Source organism: Chrysochloris asiatica, unplaced genomic scaffold (genome assembly GCF_000296735.1).
Source record: "Chrysochloris asiatica unplaced genomic scaffold, ChrAsi1.0 scaffold00002, whole genome shotgun sequence".
Lineage (NCBI taxonomy): Eukaryota > Metazoa > Chordata > Mammalia > Afrosoricida > Chrysochloridae > Chrysochloris > Chrysochloris asiatica.
Window position 1 is genome coordinate 11,674,114 of NW_006408520.1, and position 14,554 is coordinate 11,688,667.

Consider the following 14,554-nt stretch of genomic DNA (forward strand, 5'->3'; position numbering starts at 1 on the left):
GGAGCAGAAAGCTTCATCTTTCTCCTGCAAAACAGTTGGTGGTTTCGAACTGCTGACCTTCAGGTTCGCAGCCTGATTCGTAACCACTATGCTACCAGAGTATGTATGTATTGTATATATATATGTATATATATATAATGTATTCTTTTAATTCTACAGCCAGATTTACACACTGTGGTTATAGATGACTACATAACTGGATACTTGGTATTGGCTTCAGAGGAGACTTTTCTAGTTTTCCATCACTAGTGGTTTCCATCTATTTGCAAAAACATGACAGTGTTCAGCAAGCACACAAGAAAAGACACAACCACTAATACATCATGAGATTGAGATAGATAACTGATAAAGCCTCTTTTAGTCATATGTTAAGTACCATCTAGTCAATTTTGACTCAATGACCCTGTGTAGGGTCTCCAAGGAATAGCTGTGGGTTTAAACTGCCTACCTTTCATTTCAAACCAGCCTTGCTGTCCAGTGCGTTATCCTGTAGCAGCACAAATGAGATTTTTGCCACTTGAATTTAGGGGGAAAAAGTAGTAAAATATATTCCTGTCACCGTAATCATTGTGGAGCAGGGACTGCAGAAAGACATGGACAGGAAGAGTTACTATTTCAACACAGTATGCTTTACTTTGTCTATCCCTAAAGATTTCTCTTGAATACATTTCTTACTTCTATTACCATTTTTTATGATATCAGATTGGATATGTCTCTCCGATCCCCTATATTTTCAATTGTTTGATGTCTTCTTTCTTTCTGTATTTTTTTTTTTTTTTTTTTTCAATGCTGGTCTCTAAATCTAGCATGATCCACTCTGCACCTTGATCCTTTAGGCCGGGGAAATGAGGAAGTGTAGCCTCTGTAGTACCCTGTGCCCCATTATGTTCTTGTTTCATTTCTAGACATACAGGGCAGCCTAGACTTTATACTTTATTGTAACAGAATGATTACATGTTTGTTTTCATGAGTAGAAGCTAAGCTTTTAGAGGTTGAGGTTGTATCTTAATCATTGTTAGATGTTTAGGATCTAATAAAAGTCTGGAACATGATAGGAAAACTATAAATATTTTTAAATTATACTTTATTTTTACTGCAACTGTTTTGAATTTTCTAAAATAAATTTACAAGATGTTAAATCTTGACAATTTTCAGATGTTGTAACATTAACCAACCCCTGGGGAAGCATATATCATTTAAAGTTGTTGCTGTTGGAAGGAATCAAACTCCCATAATGGCGGTGGTGTCAGAAAAACGGATGGCAGCAGAAGAAGGCAGCAGCCACGGCAATGGCACCTCCTCTTAAAATGTTGGCTCTGCCCAGCAATAGCTCCCCCAGCCTCTGCCCCAGCCCTCACAGCCAGAGTCCCAGGCTTCCCAAGAGCTCCAATGCTTGCTCTGCACCAGCTGCTTCAAAACAACACGCTAATCATGCTACCATTGTAGCCAGCGAGACCATCCCCAGTTTTATATCCTATGACAAGATTAGCCAACTCCCCCTGGTATGTAAAAGAATGGATTTGATTTGCCGGAGAATGTTGCATCAGCGATTTCTGAAAGTGGAAAGGTACCATAAACTATGTCAGAAACAGGTTAAAGCACAACTTCCAAGGAGAGGGTCCTAAAGGAGAAACAATTCCTTAGCCAATCATGCAGACATCCTGACTGCTGTTGAAACATGGTTATCACTCATAATATGACTTTATGAAGTATGTGCACTCCAATATCTGTTAACTTCATCCCAGGAAAATTGATTGATAAAATTTCTCATATTTTTAGATATGTCAGTTGTACCAGAGCCCCACAGCAAACTCAGGAGTACTTCAGGAGTTAAGGGACATTTTGTTGTTTGTTATTATGTGTCACTGAGTCGGTACCGACTCCTAGCGACACAACTGAATGAAACACTGCTCGGTTCTGGGACAACCTCATAATTCTTGCCATGCTTGAGCCCACTAATGCTGCCACTTTGCCAGTCCATCTTGCTGGGGGTTTTCCTCTTTTTCTCTGACCCTCCACCTTACCAAACATGATTCCTTCTCCAGCGATTGGGCCCTCCTGACAATATGTCTGAAGTATGAGTGAATAAGTCTGGCCATCCTGGCTTCCAAGGAACACTTTGACTGCACTTCTTCGAAGACAAATCTGTTTGTTCTTTTGGCAGCCCTTGGCAATTTGAATATTTTCCCTCAACACGATGACTCAAATGCATCAATTCTTCTATGATCTTCCTTATTCAAAGTCCATCTTGCATATGCATATGAGGTTATAGAAAATATCATGACTTGAATCAGGTGCACCTTAGTCATGAAGCTGACATCTTTGCTCTTCAACACTTTAAAAAGGTCTTGTGCAGCCGATTTACCCAAGGCAATAAGTTGTTTTATTTCTTGACTGCTGCTTCTATGAGTTTTGATGGTTGGTCCAAGAAATATGAAGTCCTTGACAACTTAAAACTTTTCTCTGTTGATAAGAATGTTGTTTATTGGTTCAGTGGTGAGGATTTTTGTTTTCTTAACTTTGAGATGCAACCCATACTGAAGGCTGTGGTCTTTGATCTTCATCAGTAAGTATTTTAAGTCCTCTTCACTGTCAGCAAGTCAGGTTGTACCATCTGCATATCGCAGGTTGTTAATGCGTCTTCTTCCAATCCTGATGCAATGTTTTTCTTCATATAATCCAGCTTCTTGGATTATTTGCTCAGCATACAGGTTGAATAATTAGTGTGAAAGAATACAACCCTGTTGCACACCTTTACTAATTTTAAACCATTCAGTGTTCCTATGTTCTGTTCGAACAACTGCCTCTTGTTCCATGTACATTCCTCCATGACAATGAAGTATTTTGATGAAAAGATTGTTCCAGTTCTAAAGAGGAAACTACCAGGATTGAAGTGTCGGGAAGACTCATGGTCTCCCTTCTAGTCCTATGACCTTCTGCAGCCCTGAGAAGAAAGCACCTGTTCTCCAAGCAAAACCCTTCAAGATCAGAGGTTACCAAACTCCAGCAACAAATTAAAACAAATGTTGCTCGTGTGGCTTTTCTCAGGCATGAAATTTGAAGAGTTCTGCACCAAAGTACAAGAATAGCAGAAAAACAGCTTCAGGACCAGAATCAGAAACTGCTACAGCAGACTCAGGTTATAGGTGAACAGAATGGATGGTTGGCTGACTTGAAATGCAAACTGTTACAAGTAATGGTAAGTGCTGTAGGCAACTCCTTTGGTTCAAGGCAGAAGGAAATCTCCTAGGAATCGGAAAAAGATAATGGAAGCCATAGAATCTCTTAGGAAATCTGAACATCTTCAGAATAAGAAATAAATTGGAATGTGGTTCAAGTTCCAGAATACCATGTGGCTTGATAGCTGAAGCAGTTCTGTGTATAAGGACATTGTGACCTGCTTGGTGTTCCTTAGGTTTCTAGGCTTTCAGAATACAACTTAACACTTGGACTCTTTCATGGTTAAGACATTCTTTCCCGCTTCTCCTGGGTGAACTGATGTACAGGGCCTTTTTTCCTTTGGAATAGATTTGTGCTAACCATGCCTGTTCTATCATGTTTTGAGGAGTTAGCTTTTTCCCTGTGCAGATAATGGTTAAAGTTTGTGTCTGCATATATGCACATTACATATGGATAGTAAACTGTCTTGGCAGGCTAGAAGGTAAGTTTAATTCAGAAAATGTCCTGTTCATTTGAATGAAAAGACCTACTTTATACTTTCTTGTTTTTTTTTGAAAAAAAGTTGACTTTTTGTTTTAAGTGTCCTTTATATGGAATGTCTGAAAATAGTTAATGCTTTTTGGTATATTGAAGTAATCGTTAACTAAAACGAACTTCCAATGCTGTTGACTATAGAAGGAGCTTCTACATTACTGCCTATATATTCTCTTAAACTACTGGCGAGGGACTTACCCAGTTGTTATATACATGCTTTCAGTTCTCTTTGGGGGCCATGTGCTCCATTTGCATCGATGGATGCACGCATTGCCTGCTCAACTCCGTTAAAAAGCTCTTGCACTGGTATTGATCTTGAACCTCGATACTTCACTTTTTAGAACAGCTTTTTAGTTTATTTAAACACTTAACAGTTTTTCACCACAACAGCTTGCCTATAGAGGATAATTGTTAATCTATTTGTCCTCCAGTATTACAGGGGTAAGAGAATATTGAAGCCTGCTGCTTTATCTATGTTCTGCAGGGCTCAGGTATACTGGCTAAGGCAGAACCTCAAATTCCAAGGCTATTTCTATTGATAATGGACCGCTGGTAACTAGTGTTGTTCCTTATTCATCTCTATGGCACTTGCTGATCAAATGTAATTGAATAGGGGAAACAACTCTGGGATGCAGTTTTGCCCTTGAAACTCATTGAAGTTCAGAGTTCATTGAAAGAAAAATGTAGTATGAAAAAGTATTTCATTTCCGAGGGAATGATCTTGGGGAAACTTTTTAATAGGAATTCCAAGCTTTCCTTACCCTGTAATGTTTAACAAAGCTTTAATTTCTTTTGCACTCCTGCTTTGAGCTTGTAACCAGAAAGGTTTTGTACTGTCCAGCCTTTTCAGTGGTGACTTTAAAAACTGCCATTTTGTGTACAGTGGTTACTGTCCCGGTTGTATATTTTTGAGATATTTTTCAACTATTATCATCCTCATTTTAATGTACTAAATTATATAGCCATTATTTGACTATTACATTCTTTAAAACAACTGTTGCTTTAGGCTGCATTTATTTAAGTAAATTTAGGTATAAAATGGAAAATGATTCCTTTCTAGGTGGGAGTCTGACACTTACATTAACCTTAGGTTTTAGTAAGTACGCTCATGAAATAAAAACACAAGGTTACCACTTTTACATCTGTCCAACATAACATGGGAAGGGGCTCTGGTAGCGTAGTGGTTACGAATCGGGTTGCGAACCACAAGGTCAGTAGTTCGAAACTACCAGCTGTTTCACGGGAGAAAGATGAGGCTTTCTGCTCCCGTAAAGATTTACAGCCTTGGAAACCCTGTACAGGGTCGCTATGAGTCTGAACCAACTCCACGGCATATAACAACAACATAACATTGTAATGCAATCTTTAGATTAACCTCACCAAATGAAACGTTGTACTGTCCGTTTTTAATACTGTCCTCATATAATATTATATTTAGATTTCAATTAATTCTTGTCTAACTTTGAAACTCCATTTATGATGTAGTATGTTTTTGATGAAAAACTACAAAGTTGCACCTGAGTGTTTCATGGTTTGTTGGGAAGATCATTTAAAAATAAACTATTTCCCAAAAAACCCTCCAGTAGTTTTTGCTGTTATTGAATGCCTTCAAATCAGTTATGACACATAACAATCCTGTATAGCGTTTCCTAGTAGCAGTTGGTGGGTTTCAACCACTGACCTTACAGTTCCAACCAACCTTGCATTCCAGTGAATTATCCTTTAGCACTACACCAGTACTCCTATTTAAAGTTGTTGTTGTTAAGTGCCGTCAAGTCAGTTCTGACCCATAGTGAACCTGTGTAGCGTTTCCGAGGAGTGGCTGGTGAGCTTGAACCACTAACCTTGCGGTTCAAACCCACCTTGTAGTCCAGTGCATTACCTACAGTGCCACACCAGGACTCCCATTAATAAGTTAATACTTTACCTAATTAATGAAATAAACAAGTTATAGTAATGATTGTGGTAGAGGGGTCTTCAAAAAGGTCCTGGAAAAATAGAACTAAATGATAGTGACATTTTTCTATAAACTTTTTGAAGTTCTCTCATATTGGTAGTACCAATTAAAATAGCTTATTATAATTAGCTTAATTCTGAATATATCAATGTAACTGTTAAAATGACTGTGTAGACATTACTATTTTATAGATAAGAAAATTAAGACTAAGGTTAAAGACAACTTGTAAGTAGCAACCAAAACAATAGAATATGCATTTTATAGAAAAGGCAGAAAAATTTTAACAAATACAAATATGTATATGTCAACATGAAAGATTGATGGACACATAACTAAGAGTCCATATGATACCTGATAATACCTGCTGATATTTTGGCATTCACTTAAGAATTATGAAGATGGTAACGCTCTATGATTTAGTCTTTATATTTAGCCTGACTTTGCTCATTATTACCACGGATTGATTTTTTTCATTTACGATCAAAAAAATGTTTTTATGTGAAGATTCCCAAATATTATTACAGCTGAAGAAGAGATAATTACAATTAACAAAATCCATTGAGGTTGTATGGTATTAAATTTGCTACAGTGTGGCCTTTAGTTAAATCTCTTGTGTCTTCTTACAGCTCAAATTATTCTCTGTTAAAGTTATTCTTAATTAGCTTCTTAATCAGGATTTCTAAATTGTACACAATTATATATACTTTCTATTTATTTAGGAGAAAATGCAATAAGGTTTTCATATAGTCCTATTTACTTCTATTCCCTGATGAAAAAGGAAGATGTTTAGTCAATATTCGAAGTAGATTATTTAAAAATAATAAATCTGATTTAATTGTAAGTAAAATAAATCATGAATATTTTGTCAATCCACTTTTTATGTTTTTTATTTTTAACATTATTTAATCTAGTGTCACTTATAAGTACTTGGGTATAATTGGAAGAAGGCTTCCAAGAATTTGGAAATTAAGAAATAGAATTCCAGCTGAGTGTTCATTAAATCATCACTTAATGAGTTCAAGCAAAGCCCCAGAAGGAGACACAATAGAGTAGAGCAAAATTTCTTTGACCACATTAACATATCTAAAGAAAATACACAGAAGCCAGTGGTAGGGGCCAGTTATCCTCATAAATACAGAAGGAAAAATGTACTGGGAAAATCTTGGCAGTGTCTCTGTAAAGACACCTTAATCAGTGAAACTAGACAATTTTGTGCCCATATCATGAGATGTACAGAAACAGATTTTTAGTTTTGAAACTTTCCAATATACCTACCTGCTGCTTAATTGACAATTCAGTCATGAAAATGAGTTTCCTTTTGAGACTTGAAGGGTGTTTGAGGACCAGAGTCTCAGTTTCCTTCAGTCTTCCTGACCAGTAAGCCCATCTTTTCTTTTTTTTTTTTAACAAATAATTATGAGATTTGTTCTAAAATTTTTCCTACTCTCTTGGACCTTTTAATGTAATCCCTTTAAGAGCATTTGGTTGTAGCAGCTGGACACCACCTAATTCTTCTGGTGTCAGAGTTGTGGTGACCGATGTTCTCATACTCCATTGACCAATGTTCACCTACTCTAAGCATCATCATTTTCCTTCACTTTTCTTTGTATTGCCATGGACAAACAAATAGTTGCAACATAGATGGCTGTTCATGAGCTTTTAAGGTCTGTTTACCAAAGTAGGATGTTGAACAGTGTGAATTATATTATCCCAGTTGACTATGAATATGAGCCCCAGGCTAAACAACTCATTGCCTTAAGATGTTTGAGAATAAGAAGTTGTCATCACCTCCCCCCAACATCCCCTCCTTCTGTATTCTCTATCACATTCATAGGTGTATTTGCAGCATTTGTAAATGGTGGTGGTGATTGTGTGTCATGTAGTCAGTTCTGACTCATAGTGACCCTGTATAGGGTTTCCGAGACTGTAAATCTTTTCGGGAGCAGAAAGTCTCATCTTTCTGCTGCAGAATGATGTACAGGAACAGAAGTTTCGAACTGCTGACCTTGAGGTTAGCAGCCTGACTCATAAGTACTTTAATATCAGAGCTCCTTATTATTCATAATAGGCATTTTAGAAAGTGCTGTCTTTGTATTTGGACATGTCATTCTTACATGGTTTTTCAAATCCTTTTGTATTGTAAGTGGTTAAACCAAGTGGGAGCCATGTCTGACATCTTCTGGCTTTTCAAACTCACAATCAGCTCAAGGCCATTTCCTGTGAACAGAAGTCAGACATTTTTCCACCCTAAAACATTCTTTACCCCGTTTTAATGCCACCCCTCCCTCCCACATCAATCTCTGCTTCATATCTGGATTCAATAATCCATTGCAATGGCTACACAGAACAATACTCAGAGATTATGGGGTTTATTAGGAAGTGCATAGGGTACAATTCAGGAACAACACCAACTCAGGATACATCAGTTCTCCAGTCAGGAGTGCCTTTTGTCTGCCATACTGCAGGCACACCTCACTCTTGTCTTTGGACTCTGAGGCATGTGGCCCCTTGGTGTCTATCTTGCTCAGGCAGAGTGTTACAAAGCTCCTTTAACTAGTCTGTGAAAACCTAAAGGGGATATTCTCCAAGCCAGTCTTCTTTATATAGGGATTCAGCTTTACTCAGTCAGTAGGCCTAGAAACCGCAGTTGCTCTGTCTCTCTATGCCACAACCTATGCTGTAACCACTTTCCTAGGTTAGGATCTCATGCTCCACATATACACTTCCTTCTTTATGGTCCTGAAACTGTATACTCCTGCTTCTGAGATGTCTCCCTGTAACCTACCAGTTCGGCAAAATGAATCATTCCCAGCCTTAGAATCTTATACACCCAATCAACTGGTAGGAATTAAGAAGATATTGGATGGAAAAAGCATATCAAGTAAACTCAAGGTACTATAGTGGGTATGCTCCCAGTATCTCTCCCATAACTGTTCAGCCCATGCATCTGTCCATGTATCTACCCACAGAACACTGTTTTGACAGAATTTTATATATAACACTCTTTAACACTATCCCCATTAATTGCTACATACTTCTATGGTTTCACCTGTCTTCATCATTCTTTTGGTAACTTCCCACTTCTTGTATATTTTCCTTACCATCATTGAAACTAACATGTGTCTCTCCTCTATCCAGTGAATTATGTGACCTTCCATCTCAATGCTGGAAACTATATGGCATATTTCTTTTAATATGAAAACCTTTTCTTGAGTTTTTTACAATAGTGATTTCATAAAATATTTGTCCTTTTGTTATTGATTAATTTCACACAGCATAAAGTCCTTCAGGAGTCCTGGTATGGTGCTGTGGGTTAATGTGCCAGACTGCAAAGCCATTTGAATTGCAAGGTCCAGCAGTTCAAGCTCACCAGCTGCTCCTTGGAAACCCTAAACATGGTCGATAAGGGTCAGAACCAACTCGATGGCAGTTTTTAAGAACAACAAAGTCCTCTAGGTTTATCCATATCATGCAGTGTTTCATAGATTCATTGTTATTCTTCAGTGCTGCATAATATTCCACTGTGTATATATGCCAAAGTTGTTTATCTTTTCTTCCACTGATGAGTTTTAGACTGTCTCTATGTTTTTGCTATTGTGAATAGTGCTGTGATGAACATCAGTCTTCATATATTTACTCATGTCCTGGATCTTATTTCTTGTCGATACATACCAAGCAGAGGGTTTACTGGATCATGTGGTGTTTCTGTGTCCAACTTTCCATACCATTTTCTACAATGGTAGCACCACTTTATAGTCCTAACAGCAATGTAGGATGGTCCCAGTCTCTTTATACCCTTGCCAGAATTTGTTGTTTTCCCTTTTATTTGACCTTTGCTACTAATGCTGGTGTGAGATGATATCTCATTAGCGTCTTGATTTGTAGCTCTCAAATAGCTAATTAATGGAGTCCTGATGTGTTGCTATGCGTTAATGCGCTGGACTGCAAGGTCAGTTTTAACTGCAAGGTCAGCATTTTAAGCTCACCAGCTGCTCTTCAGAAACCCTATACAATGTTGCTATCAATTGGAACTGACTCAATGTCACTTAACAACAACAACAGTATCTAATGACCTTGAACATTTATTTTCATATTTTTTTTGGCTGTCTAAATTTGTACTTTAGTGAAGTGTCTGTTCATGTCTCTGCCCTTTTTGGAAATTGATTATCATTTTCTTGTAGAGATGTTGAGGTTTTCCTTAAACTTTAGAGAATACTCTGTCACAGAGGTCACTGCAAAAAATTTGCCAACTCTGTGGGTTACAGTCTTGTTACTCTTTTGGTGAAATCTTTTGATGCACATAAGTGTCTAATTTTTAGGAGTTCCCAGTCATGTTTTGTTTTCTACTGTTTGTGTGTTTTTAGTTATGTTTGACAGTTTATGCCATATATTAGAATCTCAAACTGTTGCCCACTGGAGGCACTCACTCATCTATGCCATGGAATGTGGAGGACAACTACCTGGCCAACTGTCTGGAAGCCATCCATATTTGTGGCCTCTGTAAAGAGAGGAGACCCAGCGAAGAAATCATCAGACAATATCTTTGATATCCAATGTGAGTAAAGTTTTACAAAAGGTAATACAGATGCAGCTGTAACCATACTCTGATAAGAGAACTCACACAGGTTCAAGCCAGATTCAGAAGAGGATGTAGAATGAAGTATATATATATATCATTGCTGACATCTGATGGATCTTGACTGAAAGGAGAGAGTACCAGAAAGATATGAACCTGTGTTTTATTGACTATGCAAGGTCATTTGATTGTTTGGATCATGACCAGCTGTGGACAACATTGTGAAGTATTCTGGAGTATTTCATTGTGCTGATTAGGAAACTATACACACACCAAGGAAGCACTAAATGGTTTAAAATTAGGAAAGGTGTGCCCTAGGATTGTATTATTTCAGCACACTCATTCAATCTGTATGCTCAGAAAATAATCTGATTATATGAAGAAAAATATGCCATCATGATTGGATGAAGACTCATTAACAACCTGTGGTGTGCAGATGATACATCCTTGCTTGCTGAAAGTGAAGAGGATGAAGATCAAATACCACAGTCTTTGGTATGGAGTGTACCTCAATGTAATTAACAAAAATGCTGCATCTGGACCAATAGACAACACCCATATAAATGAAGAAAAAATTGAAGTTATCAAAGCCTTTATTTTGTTTGCATCAACCATCAACACTTATGGAAGCAGGAGTCAAGAAATCAATGACATACTGCATTAGGCAAATCTGCTTCAGAAGACATCTATAAAGTGTTGAAGAGCAAAGATGTTGGTTTGAGGACTAAGGTATGCCTGACTCAAGCCATGGTATTTGTAATAACATCATAGGCATGCGAAAGTTGGAGAGTGAATAAGGGAGACCCCAGAACTATTAATGCATCTGAGTTATGGTGTTAGAGGAGAATATTGAAAGTATCATGGACTTCCAAAAGAATAAAACAGATTTGTGTTGGAAGAAGTGCATCAAAAGGCCTCCTTGGAGGCCAGGATGGCCAGACATCATCTCTCTTTTCAGACATGTTGTCAGGAGGGACCAGACCCTGGAGAAAGATAAACATGTTTGGTAAAGTGGAGAGTTGTCTAAAGAAAAGAAGACCCCAATGAGATGGATTGGCACAGTGGTGGAAACAGTGGGCTCAGGCGTAGCAATGATTGTGAGGTTGGCCCAGGACCGGGCAGTGTTTCATTCTATTGTACATGGGGTTGCTATGAGTTGAAACTGAAACAATGGGACCTAAGCAAAACAACAACAGATAGTCCTTAAATTTCCTCCTTTTTTTCATCGATGATAATTATGGCTCTAGGTTTTACATTTAGGTTTTAAATCCATGTTCAGTTTGGATTTGTATATGGTGTGAGATATGGGTCTTGTTTCATTTTTCTCTAAATGAATTTTCAGTTTCACCAGTAACATTTGTTGAAAATACTATCTTTTCCCCAGTTAATGTGTTTTGGCCCTTTGTTAAAGATCAGCTGACTCTGGATGGATTTACTTCTGGGTTCTGATTTTGGTTCCATTTATTTTTGTGTAGCTGTGCAGTAGATTTTGAGAATAGAAAGTGAGAGTCCTTAATGCTCTTAATGTTCTTCTTAATGCTTTGCTTATCCAAAGTCTCTTTCCTTTGTATATAAAGTTATCATTGGATAATGTCATTAATATCACATGTAAGTAAACTTTTGCTAAAGATAAATTTAAAATTGCAGCAGCAGTGCTGGCAGAAGCAGTACATTGATGGGAAATGGCAGAGGTTCCATAAGGAACATCGAACAAGAGATAGCATTGCCAATGTCAGATGGACTTTGGCTAAAAGCAGATTATATCAAAAAGATTCGTACCTGTGCTTTATTGACTATGCAAAGACTTTCGATTGTGTGGATCATAACAAGCTATGGACATCCTTTTGAGAGTGAGTATTCTGGAATACTTAATTGTACTCATGAGGAACCTATACCTAGACCAAGAGGTAATTGTTGTAATAGACCAAGGGGACACTGAATGTTTTAATATCAGAAAGGGTGTGTGCCAGTTTTGCTTTTTTTCACCATACTTGTTTAATCTGTATACAGAGCAAATAATTCAAAAACCTGGATTAAAATAAGAAAAAGGTCTCTAAGGTTTGGAGAAAGACTCATTAACAACTGTGATATGCAGATGATACAACTTTGCTTAGTGAAAGTGAAGAAGACTTAAAATACTTACTGATGAATATCAAAGACCACAGCCTTTGGTATGGGTTGCACCACACTGTAAAGAAAACAAAAATCCTCACAATTAGACCATAAGTAACATTAAGATAAAAAAAAAGAAAAAGAAAAAGAAATTGAAGACTCCATGTTGCTTGGATCAACCATCAACACTCATGGAAGCAGCAGACAAGAAATAAACTGATATATTACGGTAGATAAATCATCTGCACAAGATGTCTTTAAAGTGTACAAGATTAATACGTCAATTGGAGGACTAAGTTGCATCTGACCTAAACCATGTTATTTTCAATGACCTCATATGATTTTAAAAGTTAGACAGTGAATAAGGAAGACCATGGAAAACTGATAAATTTGAGTTATGGTGTTAGAGGAGAATATTAAGAGTCCTATGGTCTGCCAAAAGAATAAACAAATCTGTGTCATAGAAGTATAGCCAGAATATTCCTTTGAATATTCTTTGAATATTGCTAGACTTCGTCTGTCATATTTCCAACATATTATCAGGAGGTTCCCGTCCCTGGAGAAGGACACCATGCTTAGTAAAGTGAAAGGTCAGCAACAATGAGGAAGACTCCCAAGGAGATGGATTGATACAAAAGTAGCATCATTGGGCTCAAGTTTAGCAATGATTGTGAAATTGATACAAGACCTACCAGTGTTTGTTCTGTTCTGCATAAAGCCACTATGAGTTAGTTCTGATTCCATGATACCTAACATTTCATCTTTTGAGTGGCTATTGTGAGTGATTTGGTTTTCCTAGTTTTCTTTTCATAGATGTATAATAATGTAGAGGAATCCAACTGAGTGTTGTATATGGATCTTTTACCCTGTCACGTTGATTTATCTTTTGATGAGTTCCAATACATTTCTTGCTTAGTCTTTGGGGTTTTCTTTGTATTGAATCATAGCATCTGCAAACAGAGTTTTACTTCTTCTTTGCCAATCTGTGTGCCCTTTATTTCTCTTTCTTGTCTTGTACCTCTTACTAAGACTTCCAACATAATATTGAATGGTGGTGGTGCTGTGCTGTGGAGTCAGTTGACTAATAGCGACCATATACAGTGTTTCCAAGGCTGTAAATCTTTACTGCAGCAGAAAGTCTTATCTTTCTCCCATGGAAAAGCTGGTAGTTTCGAACTGCTCACCTTGAGGTTAGCATCCTGACTCTAATAGGAGTGGTGATAGGGCATCCTTGTGTGTGGCGTGTTCACAAAGGAATGCTTTATGATTGTTTCCATTGAAAGTAATGTTGTCCCTTAGATTTGTATAAGTTCTGTGTAGTCAGTTCTGACTAATAAAGACACTCAATTAGATTTCTGAGGAGCAGCTGGTGGGTTTGAACTGTTGACCTTGTGGTTATCAATTCAGTGCTCATCCCACAGTGCCAATCAGTAGTCCTGAATTTGTGTATGCCCCCTTAATTATGTTGAGGAAGTTCTCTTCTATTCTTATTTTGTTAAAATCTTTTATTAGGAATGGATGTGGGATTTTTTCAAATGCCGTTTCTCCATCAGTTGACAAGAAAATGTGGCTCTTCACTGTGTTTTATTTGTGTGGTGGCTTACATGGATTGTTTTACTGGTATTGAACCATCCTTGCATCACTTTTAGGAATTCCACTTGCTTATGATGTATTGTTGTTTTTGATATATTGTTGAAGTCTATTGTTAAGGATTTTCTTGAGAATTTTTACAAGTACATTCATGCTGAATATTGCTCTATAAGTCTTTTTACTTAGTGATATCTTTGCCTGCCTTGTTTTGGTATAAGAGTTACATTTGTATCTCAAAATGTATTTGAGTATTTTCCATCCTTTTATGTGCTCTGGAATGCTTTGAGTAGAACTTGTGTCAGCTTTTCTCTGAATGTTTCCTAGTATTCACCAATAAAACCATGTGGGCCTGGACCCATAGCCACGAAAAGAAAAGAAATAATAAAGAGTAGAGCAGAAATAAATGAGATAGAAAACAGAAAAACCATAGAAACAATCAACAAGAAGCTGGTTCTTTGAAAGCATTAACAAAAGCGGCAGACCATTGTCAAACCTAACAAAAAGAAAAGACAGAGAAGACACAAATAACATGCATTAGAAATCACATGGGTGATGTCACAACGGAACCAAAGGAAATCAAAAGGATAATAACAGAATACTATGAA

General features: G+C 37.3%; 1 protein-coding gene and 1 pseudogene across 1 annotated transcript in view; both read left to right on the top strand.

Moving 5' to 3' along the window:
• DPYD (dihydropyrimidine dehydrogenase) overlaps positions 1 to 14,554 on the top strand; it is a 1,478,957-nt gene that overhangs the window by 435,784 nt on the left and 1,028,619 nt on the right. The gene's annotated exons all lie outside the window — the stretch shown is intronic.
• Positions 1,235 to 3,320, top strand: LOC102829479 (annotated as a pseudogene).